Genomic DNA, 17,927 nt, shown 5'->3' with positions numbered 1-17,927 from the left:
ACCTCCCACAGCCTCCCACCGCCAAACAAACACCAAGGCCAGTCGTTTCACCCACCAAAATCACAAAATGTCTCCAAATGCTCTCCTGCCTGCTTGGTTTAAATAACCCACAGTTCTCAATGAGCCCCTGCAAAGGGAACCCATTAATTCATTCATTCATTCATTAATGAATGAAGTCATTAATTCCCTGGATCTGCTCGTTCCTTGTTCCAAACCACGCTCCTCACTGCAGCAAGAGTGATGTTTAAAAAATATTTCTTTGTGGGGTATGTGGGTGGCTCAGTCAGTTGAGCATCCAACTCTCGACCTCAGCTCAGGTCTTGATCTCAGGATCTTAACCTCAGAGCTGTGAGTTCAAGCCCTGCCTTGGGCTCCACACTGGGTGTGGAGCTTACTTAAAAAAAAAAAAAAAAAAAAAGCTTCTTTATGATTTAACAACTTTACAGAAACACCTCCAATGGCTCTCTACTTTATTTTTTTTTTAAGATTTTATTTATTTATTTGACACACAGAGAGAGAGATCACAAGTAGGCAGAGAGGCAGGCAGAGAGAGGGGGGAAGCAGGCTCCCCGCTGAGCGGAGAGCCCAATGTGGGGCTCCATCCCAGGACCCTGAGATCATGACCTGAGCCGAAGGCAGAGGCTTAACCCACTGAGCCACCCAGGTGCCCCTGGCTCTCTACTTTAAAGAAAATTAAATAATAATTATTGTTATTAAAGCTAACACTTATGGAAAATTTATTATGTCCCATTCTAAGGACTTCATATACATTAACTCATTTAATCCTCACAACTATAAATATCCCCATGATACAGATGAGAAAACTGAGACTCAGAAGCACCTTTGGGGCTTTTTTGCATAAGCTTTTACCTTATCCTTGCTCTGAGCTGGTTGATGGCTATTCAAACTTCAGATGAGGTGACTTGAGGAACATTCTAGCAGGCCCTCCTATGGCACATTTTCTAGTTTATAATTATGTATTATTTTGGTGTGGTGGTCATTTGATTGATGTCTGCCGTCCCAGTAGACTCTATTTATTTATTTAGAGAGGGAGTGGGGGGAGGAGGAGAGGGAGAGAGAGAGAGAGGGAATCTTAAGCATGCTCCCACCCAGTGCTGAGCCCAACATGGAGCTCAATCTCATAACCCTGATATGACCCGAGCTGAAAATCAAGGGTCAAATGCTTAACTGACTGAGCCACCCAGGCACCCCCCCCAATAGACTTTAAATTCTGTTTTGCTCATTGTTGTGTCCTCAGTATTTTTACACATAACAAACACTTGCTCAATATTTGTTAAATGGATCAGTGAGACGGGTTTTCAGTGGGAGAGTAGATGAAGGAAGATTCGTTTTAGAAGGATTTCTCTGGAGTGAAAGTTTGGAGATGTCCAGCCCTCTAAACCAAGTCACTGTCCCCAGCTGGATTCAGGAGTGAGAGGAAGGCAGTATGGACGAGGGCGGTGGCCATGGGGATGTGATACCAGTAAATGAACCTGGGGAATATTTAAGAGGTAGATTGGGCAGGCCCTGATAATTAACTAGATGGAGGTGAGGACAAGGGAGGAGTCAAAGGTGATTCTGAGGTCTCTGGCTTCAGCAACTGATAGGTTGAACACAGGTAAGGACCATCTGGGAGGAAAGAAGCAGGTTGGTTTGGCAGAGTAAGTGGCTGCTAGACCCAAGTCAACTGAACCATGGAAAAGTTCTCAAAATCTTTGTGCCCAAACTCCTCTGTGCCCAAACTCTACCTTGACCCTAGGTTAGTTGTCCAGCATCACCTCTAACAAACCCCATACTCAGGACAGGCAGACCACTGCTCCTCCCCCACGCTCTGTTCCTCCTTACCCAGACTTGTAAGTGTTACCCCACGCCTTCACCCTTCCCTTAAACTCCACAAGACTCATTTCAAAGACTTCTCCTTCTGCACCCCTCCTCTCTCCCTACACTCCTTCTTGTGGTTAACAGATCCTTGGCTGTTCCCAGGATTCACTGTGTCAGAAATGTTTCTCTCCTGTCTGCCCCAATGACTGTTTTTCTCAATTCTGAATCCCCAACATCTGGGACAAAGCCTGGATGAAAGTTAACTTCAAAAAACTTTGTTTTATTGAATTCTTCCTAGACCTTGGCTTTCTTATATCAAGAGTGGGGGGCCAGGAGTCAGACTTTGAATCCCGATCCTGCCACTTAGAACTTGGCCAAGTTACTTCTCTCTAACCCTGTTTCCTCTAATGCCAAATGGAGCTGATAATGAAGTAGACCTATCCAGAAGAGTGACCTTGAGCAGTAAATGAAATGTTGTATGTTTAAATGTTTAGACAATGCCTGGAACATTGTTAGCTCCTTCAAAAATTTAGCTGCTATTTATTTTAAGAAAAAAATTCACATGAGGCGCCTGGCTGGCTCAGTCCGTGGAGCGGGCGATTCTTGATCTTGGGGTTGTGGTTTCCAGCCCCACGCTGGGTGCAGAGATTACTTAAAAATAAAATCTTAAAAAAAAAAAAAAAAAATCCCGTTTTAAGATTGGAGAGCTGCAGGACCTGGAACCGAGGATTACAGTTCCCGGGATGGCCATACGAGGGAAGTGGTGAGCAGCCTCAGGGCGGACTCTGGCTCTGCTGTGCTGAGGCACCTGCTGGGGATCCAGATGGCTGGGCTGGGATTTCCGGGGCTTCCCGGCCCCTGAACAGGTGGGCGCTGGCAGGGGCGCTGTGGGAGGAGCCTCCACGGTATGCTCTGCCCTCTCACAGCCACTGCCAGTCCCTCCTGCTCGCCCCTTTCACCGCTTGAGGGGCCGGTGAGCTAGAAGGGGCAGGAGAAGAGGACAGCTGGGATTCATCGTTTCCAGCTTGTCATATGTCTTTCAAACTTGAGTACGATCATTTCTTCTCTATATAAGTTTTTGCAGTCAAATTTATCGATGTTTTTCCTTTGGCTTCTTGGTTTCATCATGCCTAGGTAAGCCTTTCCATCTCCAGGACCATTAAAACATTCCCTCATGCTTTCTTCTGGTACGTAAAGTATATAAATATGCTTGTTACCTGGAATTTATTTTGGGGTAAGGACACAGTTTTCTCTCATTTCCTCAGATGTCTTGCCAGTTATTTCACCCATTTACCTGAAAGTGCCATCTTCATCATACACCGAATTCCTTTGTGTGGTTGGATCCAGCTCTCTTTTCCAATTTGTTCCACTGATTCGTGTAGTTCTGCTTCAATACCATGCTGCTTTAAATACATTGGCTTTATGTTTTCATATCAGGTAAGGCAGAATCTCTTTCCATTCCTTTTTCTCTAGATTTTTTTTTTTATTCCTGCACGTTTATTCTTCTATATACACTTAAGAATCAACCGTCCTGGGACGCCTGGGTGGCTCAGTTGGTTGGACGACTGCCTTCGGCTCAGGTCATGATCCCGGAGTTCCGGGATCGAGTCCCGCATCGGGCTCCTAGCTCCATGGGGAGTCTGCTTCTCCCTCTGACCTTCTCCTTGCTCATGCTCTCTCTCACTGTCTCTCTCTCAAATAAATAAATAAAATCTTAAAAAAAAAAAAAAGAATCAACCGTCCATCCAATCCTTTGTCCCTGGAGTCCCTGAAATTATATGCAAAGTGTACATTTGCACATTTGTCCGGAAGGAAGGCCCAAGTTTTCACCAAATCTGCAAAGGGACCATGATTCTAAAGGGAGCCTCTGGTGTCCATGTCTCTGTGATAGGGTGCATGGGAAGAGCACAAGGGAATCTTGATTCCTCCCTCCTCTCCCACATCCTCACAGGCTCTGCTCTCCCCATCCTTCACCTCCATCCTTCCAGCGATTTCCCTGCCCCCTATCTTGTCCTTCTAATTGAATCCCCCTTGCAGCTCCAGAACAATCATCCTATGACACAGGCCTAGTTCTAGGCCTGATGTAGATTAGATGATAACAAACGTTTAATTAACAGTTGAATAAAATGGAGTCCTGGCTTCCCCTCTGGCCAGCTGTGGGACCCAGCCTCAGGGTCTCCACATTCTAGGGTCTGATAAAGTCTTTTTCTTCAAAGCAGGAACTTGGGCAAGTGTTTTCTTCTCTCTCAGCATCAATTTTCCCACCTGTAAATTGAATTTGAGTTTGTAAGTCATTTCCCCTATCTCCCACCATTTGATTTTCTTGGATCTGGTCCAGGATGGAGTACCTGGTGTCAGTGATGTCCTGCGAGGTGCCCCTAAGAGGAGGAAGGATGAAAAAGTACAGATAAAAATGGTAGCGGAGGGGGAAGCAGCCATGAGGCAAGAGTGTCCTAGGGATGTGGAGAGGCTTGAGGCGTTCTCTAGACCCCAACCCTTCGGGGTCTTGTTAGCCTGGGTCCCCTACAACCAGGCAAACCCAGACTCTCCCCATTCTCCTAGGTCCGCCCACCACCAGAGGCCCTACCCCCAGTGGCCCCGCCCCTCCAGTGGCCCCACCCGCCTGGCCTAGGCCCCGCCCCCACCAGGCCCCGCCTCCCTCTTCGCCTCCCGCCTGCTGGGGCTTGGGCTTTGCACCCGGCGGCGGCTGAGAACCGTGGCGGCTGCGGAGCCAGCAGCGCAGCCGGGCGGAGCGGAGCTGCCCGGCCCGGTGGCGGGCGATGCCCCCGTGAGCCTCTTTCGCCGCCCCTCCCCGCCCCGCGCCCCTACCCCCTCGGAGTCCGCCGCCCGCCTAGGACCGGGCCGCGCCCACCGCCGGGTCCGCGGGGCGGGGTCCCGGGGCAGCACCTGCCCCGCCTTGTGGAGCCGCCTCGCCCAGCGGAGACCCCTCCCTGTCTGGACCCTGGCCCCACCTCCGGGTAAGTCAGTAGGCCTTGCTCGCCTGGGAGTGGACGTGGGGAGGGGGCTGCGGAGGTCTGGGGGACCACCGGGGGGGAGGGGGTTCCGGCCGTGAGGCGCCACGTAGGGATGTGAGCTTGCAGGGTTGGGGGGGTGGGGTCTCAGAGGATGAGCAGAGCGTATGTGATGGCTCAGGGTTGGGGGCTAAGGTATGAGAGGGGAACGTGGGGTGTTTGCGGAAGCCTGGAAAATGGGGTAGGGGACCCCAGAGTCTTGAGTTCTTTGCTGATTCTCAGAGCACCTGGGGCCCTGGTCTTCAACAGCATTGCCTCGCATGGCATTTTTGGAAAGTGCTTAAAATCTCTCCTGGAAAGGGAGCTGGAAGGCAGCCTGCTTTCTCCCTCCTGCCTGTGCCCTGGTTGAGAAGCAGGCACTCTTTCCTCCCAATGAAACACCATTGTGATGCCCAGAGGACACCCCCCTGCCAAGCCCATGAAATAAAAGGGGAGCCATGAAATAAAAGTACTCACTCTAGTCCTAGGGTAGGCAGAGGGGGCTTTCAGGAAGCTGGGAAAGGCAACTGGTCAATCCACGGTGGGGAGTCCAGGGTTCATGGAGGCTTGGCAGGACTCTTACTGGGGAACCTGGACACCCTTTCATTCAGGGGGAGTGTAGCTTTACTGGCTGACCTCCATGCTGCCTGCGCCCATACCCACATCACCTTCTCTGGACAACAAAGCCCAGAGAAGTGGGTTTCTTCCCAGTATCCTGGGCCTGTAAACCCAGGGAAAGCCCATAGCTCCTGTGGTCTTAAATGGAGTAGGCAATGCCATATCCAAGGCCAGAGAACAAGGGGTGCTGGCTGGCACTGCCTCTTTGGGTCTGGGGAGCCTGGGTGAATGTCGGTGTCCACCCCTAGCCCCAAGGGTCTTGTCTGGGTGTGGAGAGGAAGACTGATGCCCCTTTGGTCCTGTCCTCTGCCTATGATGCCTTTTTAAGTCTAGGGTCCTTGGGTTTGGGGCCTGAAGTGGCAGGGAGAGGGCCCTTCTGGGCTAGACCTGGTTATCAAGGGGTTAACTAGCCAGCCCCTGCCCCCCCCCCCACAGTTGCTGCCAGCCACCAATTAGTCTGTAATCAGGCAGCTGCCAACTGTCCCTGGGGGCATGTGGGTAGCCTAATGGGACATTCTCTGGTTGGGGGTGTGGGGGCTGGAATTGGGGAAGGGGACCATGAAATCTGTGCTTAAACCAAGCACTGTGCCCTTCTGAACCTGTTTAGGGCCCACAGAACCCCCTCCTGCCCTCAGCACTGGGGCTGCCAGGCTTAGGGACCTCCAGCCCTGGGGTTCAACACCTACTCAACGCTCTGCAGGGAATGAAGCCCAGAGTCAGGCAAACTTGACTTCAAACCCAGGCTCTGCCACTTTCTGGGTGTGTTCTATTGAGGGAATCACTTCCCCTCTAGGAGCCTCCTTCAGTAAAATAGACCCACCTTCCAGTTCTGCGGGGAGGAGTGATTGAAATGGTGGATCTGAGCTGCTTTGCACAGCGCCTGGCACTGCTGAACTCACCAGCAGCCCCCCTGCCAAGGACTTGATGGGACAGGCAGGCAGAAGCCAGGTGCTGAGGACACAGCCAGTGACCAGGTTCCCTTCCCCGGGGGCATATGGTTGTGGGCCAGGCACAGTCTCTGCCTTAACTCTCCTGTCTCCCTCCCTCCTTGCTCAGACATTTCTGGTCTTGGACATTAATTGGATTTTCCTCTGCAGAGCTTGGGGCCAAGCTGCTACTTTCTGGGCTCCCCGTATCCCTAACCAGGTGCTAAGCTCTGTGGGGTCTCTCAGGGGTCTGGGTGACATCCACAGCTGCCACAGCAGCTGGCCCTTTAAGGAGGGAAGAAAACAATTATCTGGCCTGGGCATTGCATCAGCTGGAGCCTGGAGGGTCCCTGGGGAGGGGGGGGCAGGCTGGTGGTTGATTTCATTAGTGCCATGTGAGAACTCTCACCCGAGTCTGCTGGCTCCCCAGCTGCAGCCTCCTCCCCCAGGCAGCTGCAGCCCTAGCCCCATTGCTTCCCCCTACCGCACCCCAAGAGCTCTACCTTGGAGGACTCCATGTACCCCAGCCCACATCTTGGACCCTGGGCAGAGAGGGGTGGGGAAGTGTCTCTTGCACTGGCTTTTTGCTGACTCGGGGTGCAGCACTTTGCTGACAATGGGGGTGTCTCCCCTTAGTGTTCGGCTGACCAGTGCTTGGGGGGGGGGGGGCTGTATTTCTCCTACGCTGGCATTTTGTTGACGCAGGGGTGGGATGCTTTCTACACGGGCCTCTCACTGACCACGGGGCTGCCTTCTGCACTAGGGTTTTGCTGACCTGACAGAGGAGCTGAGCTGCTCTGGGTGTGTGTGAACTGAAGGCACAGGTGAGAAACGATTGCTCCCTGGCCAGAAGTTCAGGGGCAGAGAGGACACCAGGTATGTGAGCATCAGGCAGACCTGGATTCAAATCCTGAATTCTCCAGTTCCAGGCTCTGGTGCCACTTCAGGCAACTGGTCTCAGACTCCTCTGGAAAACAGGCATAATTTACACTCCTACTGCTCCACCCCCATCAGGAAGGTACTGGGGGATCAGATGCAGTGACTGGATGTACACTGCTCCCTCCCCCATCTCTTCCCTTTGCAAGTTTGGGCTTCTCCCACCTTGGGCTCAAGGTACCTGAACAAGAAAAAGAGGAAGAGGGGGGGAATGGAGAGAAGGGGAGAAGGAGTGCGGGACCCTCCTGCCTCTGTTGTAAGGGGGATGCCTTCAGACATCCGGATGCACCAAGCTCTGTGAGCCACATGGCCCCGGCCCCATGGAGCCTGCATTCCAGCCCCATTCTAGCCTGGGATGGCCCAGGACAGCTAATGACACCCGTGTCGCTGTGCTGAAAGGAAGGATTCAGGGAGCCTAGAGTTGAGGAGGCAAAGAAGCAGGGATTAGGAGAGGGAGCAGTGTGCGCTCAGGCCTGGGTGATGGTGGGAGGGGCTGGAGGGGGAGGGCAGCAGTGGAGGAGAGAGGGTAGAGAGTGTGCAGTGGCAGAGGCCAGACCTTCCTGGTCAGTAGGGTACTAAATAAAGGCTTAGGAGTTCTCCTGAGGCCAAAGGCAGCCCCTAAAGGGCTTTAAGACAAGAAGGCAGGGTTTCATTTCCAGAGAGCAGGGGCTCGGGTCTATGGCCATGGCAGAGCCTTCTTGGGAGTGACCTTTTGCCCTTTCGCGCCCCCTTCCCTGGGTAGCAGCCCTGGTGCCTAGGGAGCTGGTTGTTTATGTGGCTCGCCCCAGGAGGGCGGGGCCGGTCCCTCCAGCTCCCTCTATCTGGGCCTTGTTGACAAAGTTCACCCCTTGGGTCCAGATTCTCCCTACCTCCCCAGGGAGCCAGAGGGCAAGAGGCAGCGGTCTGGCACCAGTCTGGCCTATGTTCACATCCCAGCTCTGTAGTTCTCCAGGCGGGTGACTTCTGGCAAGGCCCACCCCATCTGTAGACTGGGTTGTCAACTGTAAAACAGAGTTGGTCTTATTTCTATGGGAAGGACAAAATGAAATTCCAGATGGAAATTACAAAACCCTATCTTGATGTCTGTTGGCATTTCTGCTCTGTCGCCTGGGGCTGACACCTCCTCCAGGCCAGGCCCGAGGGCTGGGTGGGGGCGGGGACAGGGCTGGTGTCACCAGTCTGTGGCTGCAGGAGCCCTGTGTTAGCAGGACCTCACGCTCTGTTTAGTGTTCTGCTGTCACCATTGAAATTCCTTCTGCTGTCACCACTTGAAATTCCTCATTTTGAACAAGGGTCCCACATTTTCATTTAGCACTGGGCCCTGCATATTATGTAGCCCCACAAATTGGGTAGGGGTAGGAAGAGGCAGGGAGAGACACAGACCTGCAAATAGTTCCCAAGTGGAGGAGGTACAAGGTGGAGGGCATGACTAACTGTCCCAAGGTGGGCGGGATGTTAATAATAGTAACATTTATTTAGTGCTTACTGTGTGCTAGGTTCTCCGCGAAGTACTTTACATACTCACCGTCCAACAGATCCTAGGAGGTAGGTACAATTATTATTTCCGTTATATAGATGACAGAAGTGAGGTTAAATTTCTTGGCCCAAGTCACACAGCCCTCAAGTAGCAGAACTGGGATTCAGACTTAGGTTGTTGGACAGCAGAGTGCATGCTGGGACTTGGGGAAGTCTCCCCTAGGAGGAGGGGCTCCCTGAGCTGTATCTTCAGAGTAGGAAGAGGTGCTGGGGGAGAGGGAGGGAAAGTGTCTGTGCTGAGGCTGGAGGCTTGGCCAGGAGGTAGAGCCAAAGCCTGAGGCCTCCTGGGGCTGAGGGAATGAACCTTTAGATTTCATGGTTCTAATTGCTCAAGTTCAGAGCTTCTGGTCACTCTGCCTCCAGGCCCTGCTGCCACCAGGATTCCCCCCTCCCAGTTGGTCCCCTCCCCCGTCCTCTCTTTAAACTGCCCACTCTTCCTCCACTGCCGGGTAATCTCATTATTCTCTGGACCCCAGTAGTCTCTGTCTCTCCTGGGCTCAGGCCCTGCAGGTCTAACTGTTTCCTGGGCCACATTCAGATGTCTCACAATCTGGGGTCCAAACCCAGGTCCCCAGGTCCCCAGCTCCGCCTGCCGGCACCTGCTCTGCCTCCAGCATCTCCAGCTCGTCTCTGCTGCCACCATCCACCCACTTGCTCAAGCTGGAAAGCTGGAAGTTCTCCTGGACACCTCCCTCTCCCTCACCCCCACATCCCACAGCCGTCCTCAGCAAGTCGTGTTAGCTCTCTGTATCTCTCTCCCTGCCCTCCGCCCCTTTCCAGGCCACCGTCAGCTCCCAGCCTGGACCGCAGGGACAGCCTCCTGGAGTCGGCTCCTCCTGTTTCTGTTCTTGCCCTGCATTATTTCATTTTTCACACCGCAGCCAGCGCGATCTTCGAAAGATAAACGTTTGATTGTATCATCTCCCTGTGTAAGACCCTTCCAAGTCTTCTTGGAACCAAAGCCAGACTCTGACGCAGTCTCCGAGGCCCTGTGTGATCTGGTCCTTGCCTACCTTTTTCTCTCATCTGGTACCATTCTCCCTCTCCCTCAGCAGCAGGACTTTCACACATGTCCCTCCATCCCGGAATGCACTCCTCCTCCTGTGCCTTGTTAACTCCTACTTAGCTTTCAGAGAGATACCGGCTCCAGCATCATTTCCCTGGTGAAGCCTAAAAACCAGAAACTAAACACTGCCGCCCCTGCCCCCAGCTCCATAGGACCTCGTTAGTCTTCATGGCACTCATCGTACTTGAATTGCTTCTTCCTTGTTTCTCTTTCTTGCTGGCCTGTGAACCCCGTGGGGTCAGAAATCCTGTTTTGCCTAGCCCCAGCACACAGTAGGTACACAGTGAGCTGGTCAGTGGATGAAAGGAACAGATGACTCATTGCTGCAGCCTCTTAACCAGCCTCCCTGCCTTCAGGCCTGCCTTCTCCAGTCCTTTCTTTGTATGGCCCCAGAACCATCTTTCTAAAGCACAGAACTGACCCTGTCACCCCCCACTACTTAAAATACTTCAATAGCTCCCTATTGCTGACAAGAAAGGCCTCAGCTTCTTAGCATGGAATTCAAAGCCTTTGTGATCTTCACCGGATGGACGCCTCTCCAGCTTCATCTTCCCTGCTCTCCCCGCCCCCCCCCCCCCCCCCCCCCCCCCCATATTGAACTTCTGGCAGTTCCTCTAACACATCAGGCTGTTTGGTGCCTCTGTGCCTCTGCACTTGCTGTTCCCGCCGCCTGTAAGGCCTCCCCCACCCCTGCTTCGTCTCCCTGGAAAATGTCCTTCACTTTTCCAAACTGGCTCAGCTATCACCTTTGCTGTGAGGCCTCTGAGGACCCTTCTGGCCCTTCCTGGACAGTGTTAATTTGCCCTTCTTTGGCCACATCTGTACGGAGTCTACATCTCCACTTCCTTATCTTCTGTTCGCAGAGCTCATCCAGTGCAGACACACTGATTTTTTTTTTTCCTCCCGAGATTGTTCCTCTTTATGCCTCTAGTTCCCAGCTTCTCCCCTTTCTTAATTAGGTCTTTGCTTGTATATATAAACCCACTCCAGCCAGCTTCAGTAATAAAGAAGAGTTCAAGGGCGTCTGGGTGGCTCAGTGGGTTAGAGCCTCTGCCTTCAGCTCAGGTCATGATCCCAGGGTCCTGGGATCGAACCCCACATCAGGCTCTCTGCTTAGCGGGGTGCCTGCTTCCTTCTCTCTTTCTCTGCCTGCCTCTCTGCCTACTTGTGATCTCTGTCAAATAAATAAATAAAATCTTAAAAAAAAAAAAAAAAGAAGGTTTATTACCAGGACACAAGAGATTCCTGAGAACGGAGGGGCAGAAAAATCGGTAGCTTCTGGGAGGCAGGACCTGTAGGTCAGGAGAAATGGAAGTGGCCATTCTCTGCACCTTGCTAGCTGCCTTTATCTTTCTTTCTCCACAGGCTGGGTTTTCTCTGCTTTACCAGACCCTGGGCACCCTACAGTTGCTGAATGGTGTCCTTCCTTCTGGGCCATATTCAGAGAACCCGGGGTTTGGCCGATCCAAGTCCAAACTTGTATGAGAGGCTCTGATTGGCTCTGAGTGGGTCAGGTGCCCACCCAGGTTCAATCAACTCCAGCCTGCTGGGAAGGCTCTCCAAGTCAGACAGCCAGACGTTGCTCTTGACCGGGTTGGAGAAAGGTGGTGGTGGGGAGCATCTTTGTTGTCTGAGCAAGTACGTTAGAAGACATCTGCTAGAATTCTGAGAGTGCTGGGGTGGACCCGGCCCCCAACCTTCCATCTGGATAGCACCTGGAGAAAACAGCCCAGGCGTTGTGACTTAAAGGGGAGTCTTTTCCTGGGCCAGCAAGGCCCAGGGCAGACTCTGAAGAGCCTACCAGTTGTCACTCAAAGCCCAGAGCAGAAAGGTAGGAAGATGAGACCCTAAATTTTCTCACTTCTCTTTGGAGTGGGCAGAGAAGGAAGAGGAGGGCATGAGCAGACAGGATAGTTCTCCCTACCAAAATCATATTCATTCGCTAAGACGGAACTCATTTCCTCTCTTCAGTGAAGAACACTGTCATGCCTGCCCACCCCCTGCAGCCTTTTTTTTTTTAACCTGAATTAATTCTATTCGTTTTACTTCCCTAGTAATAAACATTTTTCAGTCCTCACTTTGTGCCAGACTCTATGCATAAGCATTATTTCATTGAATCCTGACACCCTGTAAGATAGGTACTATTATTATCCCCATTTTACAGACAAGGAAACTGAAGTTCAGAGAGGTGCCATTATTCGGCTAGGGACCCACAGCAGTGTGACTCCAGAATAAAACTCTACTTACTCACTTGCCTGTTTGCCTTTGGGATTGTGAGAGCCTCATAGGCAGATGCAAGGTTACCATTCTCCCTCTACTACCCCCTGCCCAGGAAGGGGTCAGCCTAGAATAAGGGCTCCCAATGATGGGACAGATGGAGGCAGGGAGAGTAGAAAAGGGGGGTGGGAGTTGAGGATCTACCTTGTGTGGCTATGTGACTCAGAACAAATCTCTTAATCTTTCAGAGCCTCTGTTTTCTCATTCAGAAATGGGGATGATAATTCCTGCTGTGCAGCTCATACTAGAGTGGCTATAGGGACAATTTGTAAGTAGGAGAGAATCGAGCAATTTCTAAGGATTGTTATTATCAGAATGGATCATGGTACCGAGGCTGTGGTACCGAGGCTTGAGCTAGCCACTGTGTCCAAGCTCCTACAGGAGGCGGGCAAGTTTAGAGCTTCCCACAGTGAGAAGTAGCACTTTCAGCAGGACCTGAGGTGACTTTCAGTGGGTCGTGGACCTGTCATTATATAGCACTGGCTCACGTAGTGAGAAAGTCGGTTCCCTTTCAACTCTGTCAAGTCCAAGGTTGTCCCAGGGAGAAAGTGCCAGTGTGTCTTTAACAACTTTCCAACACTGCTACCCTTCCCTTTTTAACAAAGAGGTCTTGATTGGCAACTCCGTGTAGCTAAAATTTAATAATACAGTTTGCTTTTACTGTATTTATTTTACCATCATTTTCTATTTATTGAAAGCAATAATAGCCTTTGCATTTATAATAGTAACACAAAGTTTCTATTTACAGTAAATGCATGTAAGTTAAAAGTATCAATTTTAAGATCATAGTTAAGGAACTGTAAAAGAGTATGGAGATTTGGCAGAAATTGTTGAGGGGGCACACAGTGTCATGTGCATAATGCAAAATTGGGAAGTGGTATGGGGATGTCAGAGACATGGCCTATTGGCCTAAGTAATCTTGAAGCTCCCTTCCACCTGCCTGGAAAATCTGGGGTCTCTTCCCGCTCTGCCAGCCTGCTTCCCTCTCCTCACCTCAGGCCCTGTCTTGGGTTTCTTTCAGAAAATCCTGCCATGATTATTCTGCAGACAGGAGAATTTGTGCTGCCTGTCCCTCCCCTGCTGGAGAGGGAGGCTTTTGGAGCTGGGGTGTCTAGATGGGGATAGCATGTCCTTTCATCTTTGAGGCGGCACTTGGGCACTCCTGGGGGAAGCAGGAGCTGTAGACTCCTCAGTTCTCTTGGTTCCCATGCACAACACAAACCTCAGGCCTCCCAGAAGGTGAGAGTCCCACGGAGCACAGAAGCTGTGGGAGCTGCAGGTGAGGGCAAGGCCATCCCAGGGGCTGCAAGCCCCAGAGCTTGGGGCCTGGGGACAGCAAAGCTGGGGAGGCTTTAAGGTCTCAAAGGTCCCCCTTTCCCTGCTTCCTCCCTCTCACCTCTTTGAGCTGCTGTCTGTCTGCCCTGGGGTATTGGGCCACAACTCCCACCCTGCCCCAAGAGGCCTCAGAGTACACAAAGAATGTATCCTCGGGAATCAACACCAGGGCCAGGCAGGAGGGATGGAAGTCCTGCCTGTCTCTTCCTCAATCCCATGTCCACAGCAGGAGGGCAGACCTGGGCTCCAGGAGGGTGTGGGTCCTGGGTAGTGTGAGGCATGTGCTTCTGTATCCCTAGTGAATGTCTGAGGGTCTCTGTGAAGGCATACTGTGTGTGTGTGTGTGTGTGTGTGAGAGAGAGAGAGAGAGAAAGTTTGTGTGTGTGTGTGATGAAGTAGCTCTGGGCGATATGTCTGAAGGACTCTGTGAAGGCATGCTGCGTGTATGCGCACACACAGTGTGTGATATGTGTGTCTGAGCTTCTCTGTGAGGGAGTTTTTGTGCAGCAGGTGAGTTTGTGTATGTGCGCCAGGATGTCTGTGTGAGGTGCAAGGGGGTCTGCGGTGCACTCCTCTCCACGCGGTGTGTGTCTGCGAGACATATTGTGTGTGTGCTGTGTGTCTAGGTGGCTTGCTGCTGGGTGTGGTGTGTGCCTGTTGTTTTGTGTAGTCGCCGTCTTTGTACAGCGCGCGTCTGGCTGCGTGGTGCGTCTGAGTGGCCACGGGAAGCTGTGTGGCGTGCGCGCGGGTCTTTGTGCCCCCGGAAAGGTCCGGGGGCAGAGCGGTGTGCCGGGAATGCGGAGTGCGCCTCAGGGCGGTGGGTGTGCTGGGTTCCTGGGGAGGGTCCCCAGGATGGGGTGGGGGGGGGAAGGGGTGGGAGCGGGCGGCGCCTTCTGGCTAGGCGCGGGGCTGGTAATCCGAGCCCCTTCCCCCATGAAATATTGATCGAGCCTCACCGCTATTGAGGCAGGGGCCAGCGGATGCGGAGCAGGCTGGGTCGGTCGCTGTCCATGGTGCTGCTGAGAGGGGGGGAGCCGATCTCCCTATCCACCAACATCCTGGGTGGGGGGTGTTTGTGGGGAGGGTCGGGGGCTGCCTCGGAGTATGAGGTTGCCTGTTCCTACCGCCTGTGGCTCAATTCCGCCACCCCATCCAGAAAGGGGAAACGGGAGCAAATGGACATTTTGGAGGAGATCAGTATCCCCCAGGACGAGGGTAACGGCAGGGCTGGGTTTGCCTGGGACCGTTTTAATGCACACCTGTGGTGTGATTGTTGGTAGCCTCTCTGCTCACTCTCAAGAGTCGTAGTTGGATGATAAATTATGTGCTTCCCGGTCATAAGGTGTTGCTCCAAAGACCTCTTCTCCCCGCTTCTCTGCTCTGCCCTGGGGGTTTGGTAGGTTCTGGGGTGTGCACATGTCAGGTATGTGTGTTTGCAGGCTAAGCAATCAGCCTTCCTGTGCTAGGGTTGATCTGGAATAAGTGCTTGGGAACCAAGCTCGTTGGGATCTTGCTGAAGCCCAGACCTACTCCTGGGAATCCAGCCCTCTTTGCCACCAATTCAAATCCTGCTTTCCATGCAAGCAGTGCTCTTTTTCAAGCCTGGGCTTCCCTTGCCATCCTACAGCCTTGGCTGGACAGGCCTTTCCTTGGTTTTGATGTCACAATACGGTAGGGCCTCCAGGTTGGCCGTCTGTATACTCACGGTATCTTCTCTGACCTTCCTGCTGATTCTCCCTTCTTTAGTGGATTCTATTTTCCTCCTGCCCTTAGCTCTGGATTTTACCTCTCACCCTTTGCTCACTCTGTACTCCCCTCTAGGCATTCTCTTTCTTTTCTGTACCTCACTTTTCCCTTCAGGGTACACATCCAAATCCTGCCCACTCACATTGCTCTCCTGGGCTCCACTGAATCTGCTTACCTGCCCAGTGCCTCTATGTAGGAGTTGCAACATTATGTCAGACTCATCACATCTAAGATGGGACTCATCTTCCCCTTAAGCCAACGTTTTCCTCTGGGACCTCAAGCTTTGCTGATGGTGCTTCTCAGTCTCCACCCTTCCTGTAAATCACTTTGGATTCTGTTTTTTTTCCCTCATCCCAACAGTATCCCATCTAGGCAACCCCCAAGCCTTCGCATGACTCCTGGGCACCCCTTTCCTTTTCCCGTCTGCATTATCTGAAGCAGTGCAGCCTTCTTATCTGCCTTTTGACTCTTCTTCCTTCTGTCAGACCTTCTTCTGAGTCTGCACTCAGTGTCAGATTGATCTCTGTAAAACAGACATCTAAGTCATGTCAGATTTCAATCCCTACGGGATTAAAGCCAATCTTCTTAGGAAGCCCTGCATTCAGAGCCCTTCATTGGCTGTTCCCAGCCTACCTTTCTAGCCCTCCCTCCCACAATTGTATTTATGTCCTGTTCCAGCTGCACTGCTCTCTATTCACTGCTCTCTATTCACCGTCCTCCAAACATAGCACTTTCTCTCTGGACCTTCCCAGGTAGTTCCCATCTCCTTCCTGCCAGCTCTACCTCTCCAAATCCCACCTGTCTTTTGAGATACTCTGCAGTGCACTTCCCAGTGTGCCATTTCTGGTCTCCCCATCCCAGAGCTTTCACTCTTGCAGAATAACCAGAATATTTAATCTTTAACTTTCAGTGCCTTGGGTGGCCCATAGACCAGCAACATGGGTTATCACCTTAGACCTTGTTAGAAATGCAGACTTTCAAGTTCCCCCTGGGATGTATGGGATTGAGGTCCGCATTTCAACAAGATGCCCAAGTGATTTGTGTGAATATTCAAGTTTGAGGGTACATTCACGAAGGGTAGGATTTTGCTTCTGTTTGGGAATGGCCTTAGCCAGGGCTGGTGTGTTCACAAGTACCAAGTCTGGCAGCCCCCACCAGGTGACAGGTGCCACATCTGGTTGGATCCCATGAGCTGTGAGAAGGGGTGGAGCGTTGAGAAGCGTGCGTACTTTGCCTGGACCCCTCCCACCGGGAATCTATTCCTCCCAAGACCCCCAGAGCTCAAGCTCTGGGGATCTGACTCCAGAAAACGCTCTAGCAAGACAAGGAGGAATCACTTAGTCCATGAAAAAGTAGTTATCAAGCAGATAGCAGAACTTCTTCCTCTTCGTAAAACACATAGTGATGGAAATGACTGTTGTTTTAACGTATGTTTTGAAAAGAAAAATAAGTATTTTAGTTTTTCTTTATGATAAGATCAATATAGTCTCTCAAGTGGGAACTTAGAAAAACACAGTATGTCATATGAAGAAAATAAAATGACTCACAATTCTACTATCCAACTGCAAATACTGTCAATTTAATATTTGTTCGAGATCATGATTCATTCATTCAACACATTTTTACAGAGCCCTACTGTGGGCCAGACCTATGCCAGGCCCTAGAGGTTCCTGGTGAAGAAGACATGGTGTCTATTTTTAGGCAGCTCACAGCCAGGGGCTGGGGTGTGGGAGACAGGCACTGAACAAATTAGGAATAGCAACATATGAGTTTCCTAGGGCAGCTGTAACAAAGTACCACAAACTGGCTTGCCTAAAACAACAGAAACTTAATTCTCTCATAGTTCTGGAGGCTAAAGGTCCAAGGTCAAGGTGTTGGCAGGATTGGTTCCTTCTGAGGGAGATGCTCTTCCATGGCTCTCACCTCGATTCTGGTGACAGCTGCTAATCCCCGGCATTCTTTAATCTGTTGCTCCTCACTCCAGACTCTGCCTCCATTGTCCCATGGCATTCTTCCTGTGTGTCTCTGTCTTCACATAGCTGTATTCTTTTAAAGACACCAGTCATCTTGGATTAGGGCCCAACCTACGCCAGCATGACTTCAACTTCACTGATCACATCTGCAATGACCTTCTTCCAGACAAGGTCATATTCTATGGTACTGTAGGTTCAACCTCAACATATCTTTTTTGGGGGGCGGGAGGGGGACACAGTTCACATAATAGGCAGGGCCAGTGCAGAGTTTGGGAGAGCATGACAGGGGGACTCACTTTGGCTGGGAAGATTCCTAGAAAATGACATTACATCTGGGACTGAGCAAAGAGAAGGGATCAGCCAGGCAAAGGGGGTACGGCAGACAAATGCAGGGTAGGAAGGCTAGAGAAGAGCATTCCAGGCAGACGGGAGACACAGAGCACTTTTGAAGAATAGGAACGAGGCAAGTGCAGCTGAAACACAGATGAGGGGCAAGAGCAGGGGATGAGTTGGGCCACTGGGCTTACGGGCCTCGGCGTGAGGGGTTTTTACTTTATCCTGAAGGAAATGGGGAGCTACAGGAAGCTGTCGTGCAGGAGCAATTCATTCTGCTTTGTGACTGATCTCACAAAACTGAGCTGTCCAAAGGCTGTGTGGTTCCTCTCTATCTCCAGTTCTGAGG

The 17,927-nt window shown here is 51.7% G+C and overlaps 1 protein-coding gene across 2 annotated transcripts in view; it reads left to right on the top strand.

Moving 5' to 3' along the window:
- Positions 1–4,707: 4,707 nt before the first annotated feature.
- LOC111143065 (regulating synaptic membrane exocytosis 3) overlaps positions 4,708–17,927 on the top strand; it is a 38,578-nt gene continuing 25,358 nt past the window's right edge. The window contains exon 1 of one of the 2 annotated variants that reach the window (XM_022496513.1): positions 4,708–4,799. The gene's annotated coding sequence lies outside the window, so the exon portion shown is untranslated. Of the gene's footprint in view, positions 4,800–8,818; positions 8,858–17,927 lie in introns of those variants that run through there. The other variant, XM_022496515.1, reaches the window with a different exon arrangement.

The sequence above is a fragment of the Enhydra lutris genome, unplaced genomic scaffold, assembly GCF_002288905.1.
Source record: "Enhydra lutris kenyoni isolate GAN:26980312 unplaced genomic scaffold, ASM228890v2 scaffoldscaffold9, whole genome shotgun sequence".
In the NCBI taxonomy this organism is placed as follows: Eukaryota; Metazoa; Chordata; class Mammalia; order Carnivora; family Mustelidae; genus Enhydra; species Enhydra lutris.
The sequence above is the reverse complement of the archived record's forward strand: the minus strand, read 5'-3'. Positions and strand labels throughout refer to the sequence as shown.